This window comes from Mus musculus, chromosome 8 (assembly GCF_000001635.26).
Source record: "Mus musculus strain C57BL/6J chromosome 8, GRCm38.p6 C57BL/6J".
In the NCBI taxonomy this organism is placed as follows: domain Eukaryota; kingdom Metazoa; phylum Chordata; class Mammalia; order Rodentia; family Muridae; genus Mus; species Mus musculus.
In genome coordinates this window covers 45,052,858-45,068,042 of record NC_000074.6, presented here as the reverse complement: position 1 = coordinate 45,068,042, position 15,185 = coordinate 45,052,858, and the positions used below count along the sequence as shown (strand labels likewise).

The 15,185-nt window shown below is 44.6% G+C and overlaps 1 long non-coding RNA gene across 1 annotated transcript; it reads left to right on the top strand.

Moving 5' to 3' along the window:
- The first annotated feature begins 2,624 nt into the window (after positions 1-2,624).
- On the top strand, positions 2,625-7,341 carry AY512931 (cDNA sequence AY512931). Its single transcript, NR_033588.1, has 5 exons — positions 2,625-2,949; positions 3,034-3,118; positions 4,735-4,862; positions 4,976-5,074; positions 5,584-7,341. It is a non-coding gene; the product is annotated as a cDNA sequence AY512931 (long non-coding RNA).
- The last annotated feature ends 7,844 nt before the right edge of the window (positions 7,342-15,185 follow it).

Sequence of the window (15,185 nt, the reverse complement as noted above, 5' to 3'; positions counted from 1 at the left end):
TCCATTTCTAGTGCTGTATAAACTGGATGTGGCACCTCAGTCACGTAACCCCAGCACCCAGGAGGGAAGGCAAAGGATCAGAGGTTCAAGGTCATCCTCCGCTGTTCAGGACAAACCTGGGATGTGCGAGATTTCATCTAAACCGAGAATAAAGCACAGAATTAAGAAGGTTAATGTTTTAAATTAGCAATGAGGGAAATCGGTGATGGACAGGAAGATATGTTTAAGGGAATGTGGGTAAGTGAGTCTCTAAACTTGAGGTAAGGAAGGGCCCCCTCACTAAGTGAGCATGAGAGGGAGAGTGGGACCGAACCCCATCATCGTGAGCATAGAAAAGACCCATGAGCTTAGGTCATCAACTGACCTAGGGCTCTCTGCACAGCCCTGGGAGAGCTTTTTCAAATGGGCAGTCTTACACGATGTTAATCTGACAGGGTTTGACACTGTGAGGGCCATATGTTGGCTGAAACCCTGCAACACTGGCCAGTGAAGTAACGTGCAGAGGTATGCAATCAGTCATGAGTGAAAACAGGTTTTGAACTTGAGTCCCCCTGAGTCCACAGCTCCAAACCTCATTTCTAAGTGACTGTGTTTCTCAATAGACCGGTATTGGCCACAGAAATGTTTGACACCTATAATAAGAAAAACATAACATAAACTATATAAAACAGGAGATGATATATGGTATAGCAATACAATATATGATATGATATATATGATATATGACATGATGTATATTGTTGATATATGACATGATATATGTATGTGAATATATGATGTAACAATGAAGCATTGTAATGCAATGTAACGAGTGTAACATTTTTGAGTGAGTGTGGGTAAAAATAATGGCAAGATGACTAGGGCTCATAATTAGAAATAATTAAAACTGGAAATTGAGAATTAGAGGGTGTCACTGGTGTATAGTATATGTTTAGCATACCTAAAGCCCTGGGTTTAGTTCCTGGTACCACTACTCAAAATCAAAAAGGCTCAATTTGGGGGTAAATACACAAAGCTTTTTCCTCCATTTTCTCTCTGAAGTCCTTGTAAATTGTATATTTTTAAAAAAACCAAAACTGGGCTAACAAGACGGCCCAATGGCTCAACTTGCTAAGTTTGAGACCTAAGTTCCTTTCCCACATTTCATTAAAAATCAATTTTTTTTCTCATCTAATACATCCTGATTATGGTTTTTGTTCCCTTTACTTGTCCCAGTTCCTCCCATCCCAGCCCCTTTTTGAAAGTCCTGAGTTCTTATCTCCAGATCCCACACAGACATGCCTCTGTGTCCCGATGGGGAGCAGAGAGGAACAGTTATAAGTCCAAAGCCCGGTGTTTCCAACACGGACCAATAAAGACTGCCTCAAACAAGGCAGAAGGCAAGGACTCACACCCAAGGCCCAAGGTTGTTCTCTGACACATGTGCCTTGGCTGTCTCTCTCTCTGTCTCTCTGTCTCTCTGTCTCTCTGTCTCTCTCTCTCTCTCTCTCTCTCACACACACACACACACACACACACATACACACACACCTAGTAAGCCTGAAAAGTGGGGCCCACAAGAGAGCTGATTTTTCAGTTATGGTTTACAGTAAGAGCTGCAGTGGACAAGAACAGCTTAAAGATGGACTTGTGATCTTTGTGGGAACTGCTACAAGACATAGCTCCTGCACTCTCCATGCAACTCCTGAGACTGACCTGGAAAGAATGCCTGAGCTCAAAGCAGACCCAGAAGTGCTTTATCTCAGAGGAGGGCTGGATCTCCAGTGGCATGCTGGGAAAGGAATGAGGTCTCCTGGTAGGACAAGAGCATTTGTCTATCACAGTAGCTAACAGAGAAAGATACATTCTTTTTTTCCTTCCAACTACAGGTGAGAAACTGAATCATTAATTTCCCTATAAATGGGTTCTCTGCTGCTCAAAACCTTGCTGAACACAAGTCCTGAATACATTAAAAGCCTCTGTGGGATTTTTTTTTCTACCACTGAAAGAGAAGATGTATGATCATACATTATACACCTGAACACTGCCTGCTGGGCTCAAATAAAGGATATTGCTGTGTGTCTTAGTTAGGGTTTTACTGCTGTGAACAGACACCATGACCAAGACAAGTCTATAAAAAACAACATTTAATTGGGGCTGGCTTACAGGTTCAGAGGTTCAGTCCATTATCATCAAGGTGGGAGCCTGGCAGTATCCAGGCAAGCATGGCGCAGGAGGAGCTGAGAGTTCTATGTCTTCATCCAAAGGCTGCTAGTGGAAGACTGACTTCCAGGCAACTAGGGTGAGGATCTTAAGCCCACACCCACAGTGACACACCCATTCCAACCAGTTCACACCTATTCCAACAAGGCCACGCCTTCAGATGGTGCCACTCCCTGGTCCAAGGATATACAAACCATCACACTGTGTGAACACACCACACAGGGGGGGGGGAGGGAGAGGGAGGGAGGAGAGGGAGGAGAGGGAGGAGGGGGAGAGGGAAGGGGAGGGGAGGGGGAGAGGGAGAGGGGGAGAGAGGGGGGAGGGGGAGGGGAAGAAGGGGAGAGGGGGAGAGAGAGGGGGAGAGGGAGAGGAGGAGAGGGGGAGGGAGAGGGAGGAGGGGGAGAGGGAGAGAAAGAGGGAGAGAAAGAGGGAGAGGGAGAGAGCACACCTGGTGCCACATGTATAGAAATTCGCCTACCTCTAAAGCAACAGAGACTTGTCCAGATTTGATAAACTTAGTTCTGCCTCAAGAAAACATTAGATTTCAGCCATGAGTTAGCCCATCTATAGCAGGGCTGAGACCTCATCTTAAACCCCGAGGGTGTGGGGAACTCCAATCCCTTTGATCTTAGGAGAGGTTCTATTTTTTCTAGAGGGGCCCGCCATAAAGCTTGAATTAGAACCGGGACCTGAATGTCATGAGCAATTTCGTTCCAAGTGTCTCCTGAGCACGCCTGGGAAACTTCAGTAAGTCAAAACATTTGGAACCCAGGAACCATGACTGTGAAAAATAAGTTTTTTTGTTTTTGTTTTTGTTTTTTTTTTTTCCAGGAGAGCCAGAGAGGGGCCTCTGTGTGTGGTCGTGCTGGAGGAGACACAATAATGGAGCTGACCATAGGTAAAAGATTTCAGACAAGTGAGTGATAATACTGGTGGAGCACCCCCAGTGAACCGGTTCCCTTTCCACCCCGACCACTACCCAGAAAGACAGAAAGGCCAGGGATATTTTTGGTATGGTGAGGCGCAGGCCCTTGCTGAGGCATTCCTTCCTGCTGAGGGACCAGCCAAGTGTCAGATATAGTATGGAATAGAGTTTATTCAGGTCATGAGGAGGGGAGTTGAGGGGGTGGTAGAGACAGAGAAAGGGAGAGGGAGGGGGGGGGGAGGGGAAGGGAGAGGGAAAGAGACAGAGGAGACCATGAACACGTGGAGAGAGAGTGGGGGAGGGGAATGGGGAGAGAAGGGACAGAGAAGGGGTGTGTGTGTGTGTGTGTGTGTGTGTGTGTGTGTGTGTGTGTGAGAGAGAGAGAGAGAGAGAGAGAGAGAGAGAGAGAGAGGAGAAAACAGTCCCTTTTATAGTGAGTCAGGCACTCCTGGCTGTTGCCAGGTAACTGTGGGGCGGAGCCTAGAAGAAATGCTAACAGTGAGGGGGGATGGTACTTTCTGAACTAGGGGCCCAAGAGCCTCACCTCCATTGTTCTTGCCAGCAAGGACAGGAGGGCGTCATTCTATGTCCTTTTCTCTCAGCGAAGCATGAAGTGGTCAGTGGTCCATGAGGGTATTGTTCTTGTGTTCTGAGCTGGAAATTCACTCAGAGATGTCCCGCCCGCCCCCGCCCCCCCCCCAGCTGCTTTAGGTTTGTTTTTACAGATTTATTTTTATTTTATGTATTAGTACACTGTAGCTGTCTTCAGACAAGAAGAGGGCATCAGATCCCATTACAGATGGTTGTGAGCCACTGTGTGGTTGCTGGGATTTGAACTCAGGATCCCTGAAAGAGCAGTCAGTGCTCTTAACCGCAGAGCCATCACTCCAGCTGCTTTAGTTTTGAAAAGATTTACAAAGTGAGCAGAAAGGCTCTTTATGATCTACTCTCACCGAGAGACAAAACCAGAACAAAGCAAAACAAACAAACAAACAAACAAAAAACCAAGCCCATAATATAATAATTTTGCTCTTTGTTTTGTGTGTGTGTGTGTGTGGGGGGGGGGGGGGTGTTTTGTTGTAAGATGGGATCTCACGCAACTCTGACCTCAAAGGCCCTAGCCAAGGGTCACTTTGAACTTCTGACCTTCCTGCTTCTGCTCCCTGAGGGTTAGGATTGCAAGCATGTGCCGCCCCGCCCAGCCTCCTGCATTCTGGAAATCAAGCCAGGGGCTTCCGTAAGCACCCAACAGGCTGCTCTCCGTAATAAAGGATTGTTCCGTAGCTCCATGCTTGTGACCCTGTAACCACACCAAGAAACTGCTTCACAGTCAGTGGCCCCCACTCCTCCTAAGTAACTTCTGTTGCCGGTTATGTTGACTGGGTAAAGAGAAAGCGGTCTAAGCTAATATTTGAGAACACGGCTCACGAGGTGAAAGAGCCAGGTGATGACGAATAGAATGAAAGAATGAGGCCAGGTGCAGAGTGGGGACAAGGGGCGGAGCTTCAGCGTCTCTAACACTTTAAAGCCAAGGTGAAATGGACCTCGCAAGGCAAAGTGTGGGAGAAGCAGGCTGAAAGAATGAGAACTTCGATTTTCTTCTCTAGACACGCCCTCATAGTCCTACAGAACAGGGTGAACTTTGTCCATCCTCCACTACGTTGGTCTGAATGAGGCGGTCCCCATACTCTCGAGCATCTGAGTATTTGGTCACCAGTTGGTGACTGCTGCTTGGGTAGGTTTAGGGGGTGTGGTCTTGCTGGAGGAGGAAGTACATCACTGGGAGCAAGCGGCCTTTGGGGTTTTCCGAGCCCGGTGTGGTTTTTAATACACTCTTTCTGCTTCCAGTTTGTGGTTCGTGTGGTGAGCCCTCAGTTACTGTTCCAGTCATTTTGCCTGCTGCCATGCTTCCCGCCATAACGGTGATGGGTTTATCCTCTGGGGAGAGTAAGCCTCAAATAGAGTCTTCATTCTAGACACTAGTGTGGTGACGGGTGTTTGATCACAGCAACTGCAAAAGTCATTAAGATGTAGTTTTGCAATCAAGAACAAATACTTATAATTTGGGGGTGATAACAATAGATACTGCCTATACTGTGGTTATAATCCTGTAGCAATAGTTCATAGATAAGGGTATGGTCTAGACACCGTGGAATCTGTTGCGGTTATTTTAGTACAGAATAAGCCTAGCCTTGTTATTCGGAATTTCAGGAACCTTAGCTTTCAGTGACAGCTTCGCTACGTCCCTCATTAAAAGTTAAATCTTTGAGAATTTATTTTTGTTAAGAAGGATTTCTTTTTATTCCTACGGTTGTTTTGAGGTAGCTTGTAAGCTTGCATCATTTACATATAAGCTTTGCTTTGATTGGTCCTCAGCCCACACTCCACTCCTCCCCCACTCCCTGTTTCCTGGCTGCTGCTGTTCACATCCCCACCAGAAACACCTTCTCTTTTAGAATCTCATGCATTCCGTTGTCTTCAACAACACCCTCCAACACCCTCCTCTTACACGCTTTCTCGCGACCGGCCAGGAAAGACGCAACAAACCGGAATCTTCTGCGGCAAAAGCTTTATTGCTTACATCTTCAGGAGCAAGAGTGCAAGAGAGCAAGAGCTCTATTGCTTACATCTTTAGGAGCCAGAGCAAGAGCGCAAGAGAGCAAGAGCCAGAGCAAGAGAGAGAAAGAAAGCAAGAAAAAGAACAAGAACAAGAAAGCAAGAGCAAGAGAGAGAGAAAGCAAGAACAAGAGAGAGAAAAAGAATGGCAAAACCCCGTCCCTTTTAAGGAGAATTATCCTCCGCCTAGGACGTATTACTCCCTGATTGGCTGCAGCCCATCGGCCCAGTAGTCATCATGAGAAGGCAGAACACATGGCGGGAAAACTGCCCCTGCACATGTGCAGATTATGTTTACCACTTAGAACACAGCTGTCAGCGCCATCTTATAATGGCAAATGTGAGGGTGGCTCCCCACACCCTCCCTTAAAGTGTCTTGTCTTTCCCATCTTGTGGACCTTTTTCTAGTTCCTTGGCCTCTACCCACATTTACTCTCCAACAGGCATACATACTTAACAACTAGCAGCTAGGAGCCACATACAAGAGAACAACTGGTCCACTGCATCTGCCTTTCTGAGCCTTCACCCCCTTTAGCATAATGTTTTCTAGTTCCAACCATTTTCTTGTAATTTCCTTCTGTAAAAGATCTTCATTTATTTGAACCGCATGTATATGAGTGTTCTGCCTCCAGGTATGTAAGTGTACATGCATAAATTCACCTGGCGCTGCAGAGGCCAAAAGAACGAATCGGATGCCCTGGAACTGGAGTTACAGAGAGTTGTGAGCTGCCGCATGGGGGCTGGGAACCAAACCCATTTTGGTGGAACCAAACCAAGCCCACTTGCTATTCCTCTGCAAGAACAGCGAGTGCTTTTAGCTATTGAGCTAAGTCTCCAGCTCCCACACGTCATATCGAGTTGCTATGTGAGTAAAATCCTATTGTGTGTATGTACTATATTCCCATTATCCATTCTTCCATTGATGGACATGTAAGCTGATTCCATCTGCTTTGTACTGTGAAAAGAGCATTCGTGTACATGGATGTACACGGATCACTGTGGTAGGATGCACAGATCCTTGGTTGTACACGGATGTACATGGATCACTGTGGTGGGATACACAGACCTTTGGAGGCTGGGCATGGTAGAGACTCACACCTTTAATCCCAGAACTCAGGAAGCATAGGCACACAGATCTCTGAGTTTGAGTGCCAGGACGGTTAGGGCTGCGCAGAGGGAAAATGTCTAAAACCAAAATAGTAACAACAGCAACCCCGGGTTGGTTGCATGTGCAGGAATGGTAGAGCTGAGTCAGGTGGTACTTCTAGTCTTAGGTTGCTGAAGTTCCACACTAATAACCATAATGGCTGCACCAGGGACCTTTTCTTTCCCAAATCATCACGGATATGCATTGTCTTGAAGTTGGCCACTCTCTGACTTCGGTGAGGTGGAATCTCAAAGACGTGTTGCTTTGCTTTTTTTTTTTTTTTTCCTGGTGGCTTGGAAACAGTTTTTATGCATTAACAGCTTTCTATTGGAGAAGTTTGTTTTTGTTTTTATTTGTTTTGTTTTTTCTGTGTCTTCACCTGATTTAGCAAGTGGAATTTGTGTTTTTCACGAGGTTTATAAATAAAATGTTATGTAGCCCATGGTACCTTACAACAGAACATCCATTCTAAAGTGCGTATCTACCAGGAGTGGGAAAAGACACTCTCTTCCATTAATGATGCCAAGAGACCGGATTCCTGCTGCATCTTATACACTGCACAAAAATAATTCAAAAGAGAATGAAAAGCCCAAGTGTACAACCTGAAACCAGGAAGTTTCTACAGGAGGGTGTAAGAGTTTCACTGACACTAACTTTGGTACGTTTATTTTTGTTTGTTTTTTTTGTTTTGTTTTAAAGAGGAGTCTGACAATAATAAGAAAAGTAAACTTTACTGAATTTTACATCACTGTCTGAGTTAAAAACTGGGAAAGGATCATGGGTGAGAGCTGACAGTGGGTCTCTGCCATCTGACTTGTGGGTTCACAGTTGAGTCTCACATACAGTTTGTTCTTGTGAATAGATAGCTGAGTCAGCATTTAGCTCTCTTAGGCTTTGCTCCCCCAAGAGTTTTTCTTTTCTTTTTTTTTTTAAGCTTCAACTCATAAATCAGAAATATGTAATTCAATACCAAAGAACTAAAAGTTGGATCTCGGGCTTTAGCCACAACGTGAATATTGATGCCATGCAACAAACAGTAGAAAAGTTTTGGTTCTGTTTAGTTTGAGACAGGGCCTAGCAAAGTAGCTTTGGTAGACCAAACTGCTCTGGAGATAATGCTGGCCTGCAATTTGCTTCAATTCTCTTGCCTCTTCATCCATAGTGCAATGATTATAGTCATGTGCCACCATGCCTGGCCACCAACAGTGATTTGCAGAATCCAGTGTTGGTAATGGTGGAACTGTCAATACAGTAGGGGTATCCTTCACTGAGGGACACATCCTTCATAGGATGTGTATCATACACACACACACACACACACACACACACACACACATATGTGTGTATATATATATATATATATATATATATATATATATATATATATATATATATATGCAAATACGAAGGTTAGAGGACAAGGCATAGGTTCTTGACTTTTGCTGTGCAGGATCTTGGGATGGAACTCAGGGTTTCAGGCTCAGCAGTGGACTCTTCCACTGACTGAGTCATCTTGCCAGCTCTATCAGTGCAGTTTAATAAAAATGTTAATGAAAGAAATCCTCATGACACCATTCTTTTAGAGAACATCTTTTTACTTTTTTTATTCATTTACATTCCAAATGTTGCCCCATCCCTGTGGTCCCTCACAGAGTTCTTCCCCTATCCCCCCTCTCCTTTGCCTCTGAGAGGGTTCCCCCCCTCCATATCCCTCCTCCCTGGGGGCATCAAGTCTCTACAGGATTACGCACATCCTCCCAACTGAGGGCAGACAAGGCATCTCTCTCCTAGGCATCCCTCTGCTAGATAAATGTGGGGGCAGGGAACAGGGGTGTTCGGACCAGTCTGAGTATGCTCTTTGGTTGATGGCTCAGTCCCCGGGAGCTCTGAGAGGCTGTGCCAGCAGCTGACTGACACAGTTGCAGATACTCACAACCAAGCATCGGATGGAGGTCAGGGATCCCTAAGGAAGAGTTAGGGGATGGACTGAAGGAGCAGAAGGGGATGGCAACCCCACAGGAAGACCAACAGTGTCAACTCACCTAGAGAACATTTTCTGAAGAGCTCTAGGAAGGAGGATCTTTGTGGCAAGGACCTGAAGTTTATGACTCTTTTAAAGAAAAAAAATAAAAACCACCCAACAATTTCAAACGCTTATGAGTGTCACTAATTGATGACTTTAACGTCAACAACATGGTCATATTGGTCGTCCTAACAGAGAAGAAGCCAGAGAAGGTGGGAAACCTGGGAGGGGCATCTACATAGCTGTCATAGGCTTTGCTCCTTCATGAGTTTTGTTGTTGTCATTGTTGCTGTTTAAGTTTCAGCTCATAAATCAGAGATATTTAATTCAATATCAAAGAACTAAAAACTTGAATCTTGGGCTCTAGCCACAGTGTGAAAATGGATGCTATGCGTCAAATAGTATAAATGGTTTGGCTTTGTTTAGTTTGAGACAGGGACTCCAACAGCGAGGGGGAGTAAAAAACCATTGGAGGTGTCGTTGAGAGAGATGCGTCATCCTCAGAGAGTATGTTAGAGCGAGTTGGAAAGGACCCCAGTGCAGGACCCAGTCAAGGAAAGCTAAGCACAGGCCGTCATAACATATAGATTTTGAAATATGTCGTAAAGGAATCTGGAGACTGTATACATCCTGCATAGCAAAAATACAGCGTGTATAGAGCAAGCAGTGGAGAGAGAGAGAGAGAGAGAGAGAGAGAGAGAGAGAGAGAGAGAGAGAGAGACCCAAAATATCCCTTACTGGAATCTGTGCATAGTAAGACATCGTTTGCACTTACCGAGGAAATCAGCGTTTGCACATCTTTTGAGATGAAGGTTCACTGGACCCAGAGTCAGTGTTTGATCAGCTGCATTGCAAATGGTGAGCTTTCCAGAGGGAGAGGCTCTCTCTGCCTCGTTCTCTCTGGAGCTGGAAAAGTAGGTCTCCCACAAATACTCGCTCAACTCTTCACCAATAGAATCCTTGTAAGACCAAGTTTTCAACCTTCGTGTTTTTCAGCGTCTTCCTTACATAAGGCGTGGATTCAGTGGGGTGGGGGAACTAGCAAGATGAGACACTAACATTAGTGTTGGTGGTCTTAAAATTCTTCCATATTGAGTCAGTGAGATAGCTCAGCAGATAATGGCACTTGCTGGCCAAGCCTGGTGACCTGAGTTTGACATCTGGGATCTACGTGACGGTGGAATGAGAGACCTGATTTCACAAAGTTGTCTTCTGATCTTCACATACTATAGCATGCATGCTTACACAAATGCATCATGTATAGCAAACAATGCACACACATACACACACAAGCATATATACTTATAATTTTCAAAGGAGCATTAAAAATTATTATTTATGAGTGCAATAAAATGAGGGATTCCAAATTATCAAATTTATGAAAATTGCCTTTATAGAAAGTAGACTGAAAATTTGGGGGAAGGTTAAACTTGATAAGAATTTGATGCCCAAAGGCCCTATTCCCTACAAAATTAAGCCTTACTTAATTTCCAATACTCAATTTTCATCACCCATACAGTGGCTAGCAACCATGTGTAACTCTAGTTCTGGGAGACCCTTCCCTTCTTTTGACCCTTGAGGGTAGAGAGACATACACGCAGGCAAATACTCATTAGAAGGTAAGAATCAATAAATCTCTTTAAAAAATAAGCCTCAGCTAATTATCAATTCGCAAATACAGATTTCCTGCATTTTTAGCTTGCAGTTTCCTGAGTCGTGCTTTCAGCAGAAAAGTCTGACTGTTGCTTGCGTGATACGTTTAAATTGTCCCATGCATTAATTTACTTAACACTGTCATTGTTCAGTTTTGAAAATTAAATAGATGTATTTTATTAAAACAGCTCCCAAACAATTAGATATCTTCTTTTTGTTATACAAAAGGAAATCCTGACAACTGACACTTGGGCTGGCTAGTCTTCTGTCAGCTTGGCACACTAACCAGAGCTATCTAAAAGGAAGGAATATCAATGGAGGGGAATCCCTCTATAAGATCCAGCTGTAAGGCATTTTCTCCATCAGTGATTGATGGGGGAGTATCCAGCCCACTGTGGGTGGTGCCATCGCTGGGGCTGGTGGTCCTGGGTTCAATGAGAAAGCCAACTGAGCAAGCCATGGTGAGCAATCCAGTAAGCAGCGCCCCCTTGTGGCCTCTTCACCAGCTCACATCTCTAGGTTCCTGCCCTAGGCTTAGTTCCCACCCTGGCTTCTTTCAAGAAAGAACAGCAACAGAGACAAAGTTTGGAGCTGAGATGAAAGGATGGACCATGTAGAGACTGCCATATCCAGGGATCCACCCCATAATCAGCATCCAAACGCTGACACCATTGCATACACTAGCAAGATTTTATTGAAAGGACCCAGATGTAGCTGTCTCTTGTGAGACTATGCCGGGGCCTAGCAAACACAGAAGTGGATGCTCACAGTCAGCTAATGGATGGATCATAGGGCCCCCAATGGAGGAGCTAGAGAAAGTAGCCAAGGAGCTAAAGGGATCTGCAACCCTATAGGTGGAACAACATTATGAACTAACCAGTACCCCGGAGCTCTTGACTCTAGCTGCATATATATCAAAAGATGGCCTAGTCGGCCATCACTGGAAAGAGAGGCCCATTGGACTTGCAAACTTTATATGCCCCAGTACAGGGGAACACCAGGGCCAAAAAGGGGGAGTGGGTGGGCAGGGGAGTGGGGGTGTGTGGATATGGGGGACTTTTGGTATAGCATTGGAAATGTAAATGAGTTAAATACCTAATAAAAATGGAAAAAAAAACAAAAAACAAAAAAAACAAACAAAAAAAAAAACAAAAAAAGAAAGAACAGCAACACTGAAATGTAAGCTGAATAAACCCTTTCCTTCCCAACTTGCTTTTTGGTCATGGTGTTTCTGTTGCAGCAATGGGAACCCTAACTAAGACATTCCTGTATGAACATGGAAGCCATCATGCTATTATGTCAGGAGAGTCAGACACAGAAAAATACCTGGTTTCATTTAACTGCAGAACAAAACCCAACCAAACAAAAAACCCAGATACATAGAAACTGAGAGAAGAAAAAAATGGCTACCAGGGGTCAGGTGTGAAGGTCGTGAGAAGAAGATGAAGTGGAGGTCAAAGGTCAGACGGTTTTATGCATACAGCTTGAGCCTTACTAGATGGAGATCTAATGTATAGTATGACGACTACAGCTCTGAGTTACTTTCCTGTTGCTGTGGTAAAGCATCCAAATCAACATATGGGAGGGAAGTTTTATTTGGGGCTCGCGGCTATGGAGGGAGGATCTGTAATGGCAGAGAGGCATAACTGCAAGAAGCCACAGCAGGAAGCCTAAAGATCTTAGGTTCTACAACAAACAGGAAGCAGAGAGACCTGAAGGGGAAGCTGGCTACAAAGTTGCCAAGCTCACCTCCAGGCATAGACTCTTTCTAACAAGACTCCACCCCCTAAATCTCTGGAAACAGCACCACCTGCTGGAGACTGCTTGCTCAAATATATGAACCCATGTGGGACATTTCTCATTCTGTTTGCCAAAATAGGACATTTGCCAACGGAGTAAATTTTAGGTTTTATTTATTGATTGAATCTTGGCTATGTAGCTCAAACTGGCCTGGAACTTATAATTCTCCTGCCTCTACCTCCCAAATGCCAGGACTACAGCCCTGTGCTACTATCCCTAGGTCTTAGTACTTTTCACACACACACACACACACACACACACACACACACACACACACACACCATTTGTGAGCTGAAAAGATAAATATGAATCTGCTTGAATACTAAGTAAATATTTTACTATGTGTATCAAAACTATATATACCAAAACATGAAGCATTACATATATATATAAAATAAAAAAAAATGAATAAGAATCCAATATACATATATACATAAACAGACACACACATATACTCATCACAGAAACTAGAACATGTAAATATATACCAGCAGTTCTGACTTGCAGGTAGGCTAACACTGTGGATTTGAGAAAGTAGAACTCTGCTCCCAAGTGTTTGACTGGAGGTCAACGCCATGCTCAGGAGAGGTGCATCCTTGCATCAAAACTATTGGTTAGGGCCCATAAACATTAAAATGAATTGAAGCGATTGTCATTAGGTACTTTGGCAATTCCATCTTACCCCATGAAGATAATTGGATAATGGCTATGATGTAGAAAAATAGCTCCTATTCATCATCTGGTCTGCATACACAGACACTGTTAGCACTTTGCAAGATGTATTGGGTCCAATGACATTTTCATTGAAATGAATGTATCACGTTTTTCTCCCACCAGGGTCTAGCATCATTTGGAAAGGTAGCCTCTTAGATGTCCAAGCTCGACAATGGGGCACTAAGTGCCTGAGTGTTCATAAGCATTGGGGTTTTCTTGGAAAAAAAAATGAAGCTCTCCATTTTTATTCCATTCAAGTAGTTTGTTCTGTTCACAGCGGAGGCTGTAAACTGCGAGTGAGGAAATTAAATTCTGACGAACAACTCTCCCCTCAGCTGGTGCGCTAATTGAAACTGAACCTAATGTCTCTGCTGAAGAGCAATCAGAAAGAACACAGAGTGAATGTGCAATAGAGAAAACCATCCGCAGTGACCTTCAGAGTTCCCGACTAGTCTCGGTAGCCTGAATCCGGCAGATAGCTTCTCCCCTGTTGCCAGCCAGCAAAGGCAGTGCACAGGGTACCATTTGCTAAAACCAAGTAGAGTGGAGGGTTGGGATTATATGCTGTGAGGTCTCATGGATGACAAACCCCAAACCTACCTTCCACACAAGCTCCTGAAAATGAAATCAACATTAAAGCTAATGTCACAGAAATGACTCATTCCCTGGCTGGATTTTACTTTCACTGAAATAAATTTTCCTGAATTTGTTTTTCAGAAGGAGAATGGAGGGTAGGACTGTCTCCAGTTGTCTGGCAAAAGTCTATTGCAGAGAGATTGGCCTGCTGGTCCCCACTGGGCTGCTCTCTCGGAGAAAGAGAAGGGAGAAAATGCTGTCACTCCCTCACAGTGGAGACCCTCACTGCTGAAGAACTTGCAGCAGGGTCCTTGTTGAAGCTCCAGCTTTGCACATTGGGATTCACCTTATGAGCAATGTCCTCGAAGCAAAGGACCCACCTTTCTAGAAACCTGTCCTGAAGAGGAAGCAAAACTGGAATATTTAAAGTCATTAATGCTGCAAATGCCATAGAGAAATGGAAAAGGTCTGAAAAGTAGCAGCTAGGTGAGTACTGCTTTGCAGCTGCTGGGGATAGATAGTATTTGGAAAATGATCTTACCCTTTGAAGTCAACAAGCAGGATGCAAGGCTTGGTACAAATACCCGTTTAGGTGAACCACACTTGAGTGACGCGCCCACAGAGTTAACTCCATACACAGGTCAGACAGCTGCTCCCGGATGAAAGGCAGGCTCCGAATATATCCAAACCACTTATTTTTCTAAACCAAAACATAATAATAACTGCAGAACACCAGCTTTAGAGTGGGCGAGTTGTATGCCTGAAATCTTTATAAAATGCCCAAGAGGTCCTTTCTCCTGGCCCGTTCCAATTCTGCCGACTGATACTATGAACAGAATCAAACCAGGGATCAACAGGAATGCCAACCTGAAAGACCAAAAAAGGATGGTGCCTGGAATCCCTGGTCCACTGCTACAGGCAGCTCAGCATTCCATAGAGGAACCGATGCTAAAGGGCTGGAGAGGCAGAGGAAAGATGGGACTCCGCCTCCAATGTAGTTCATTTCCTCCAGCTGTATTCCATGTTTGACAGACAAGCATTCTCTACCTGGAATACTCACTTCCCAGACATTCATGCATGGCCACCTCAGCCATCTAATGGTTTCATTCAAATAACAGCTTGCCTTCTCAAAGTCCCAGGTCTCTTCTTCCCTCATACATCAAAATGCTTCCTTACTTTGCACCGTTCCATACGCTATTTTATAACTTACCGATCGGTCCCCACTTTACCCACCGAAGTGTAAGCCTCAAGCTAGGTTCAGTGAGGTACAACCTCCAACTGCCTGCAGATCAAGATGAGAACTCTCAGCTCCTTCTCCAGCACCATGCCTGCCTGTGTGCCACCATGCTTCCCACCAGGACGGACTAAACCTCTGCAACTGTAAGCTAGCCCCAAGGAAACGCTTTCTGTTAGAAGAGCTGCCGTGGTCACTGTGTCTCTTCACAGCAATGAAATCCTAACTAAGTGGTTCATCCAAAGACTGCAGAGTTATTAAAGGTAACAAGATGCCCTCCTTCAACAGTGCACAG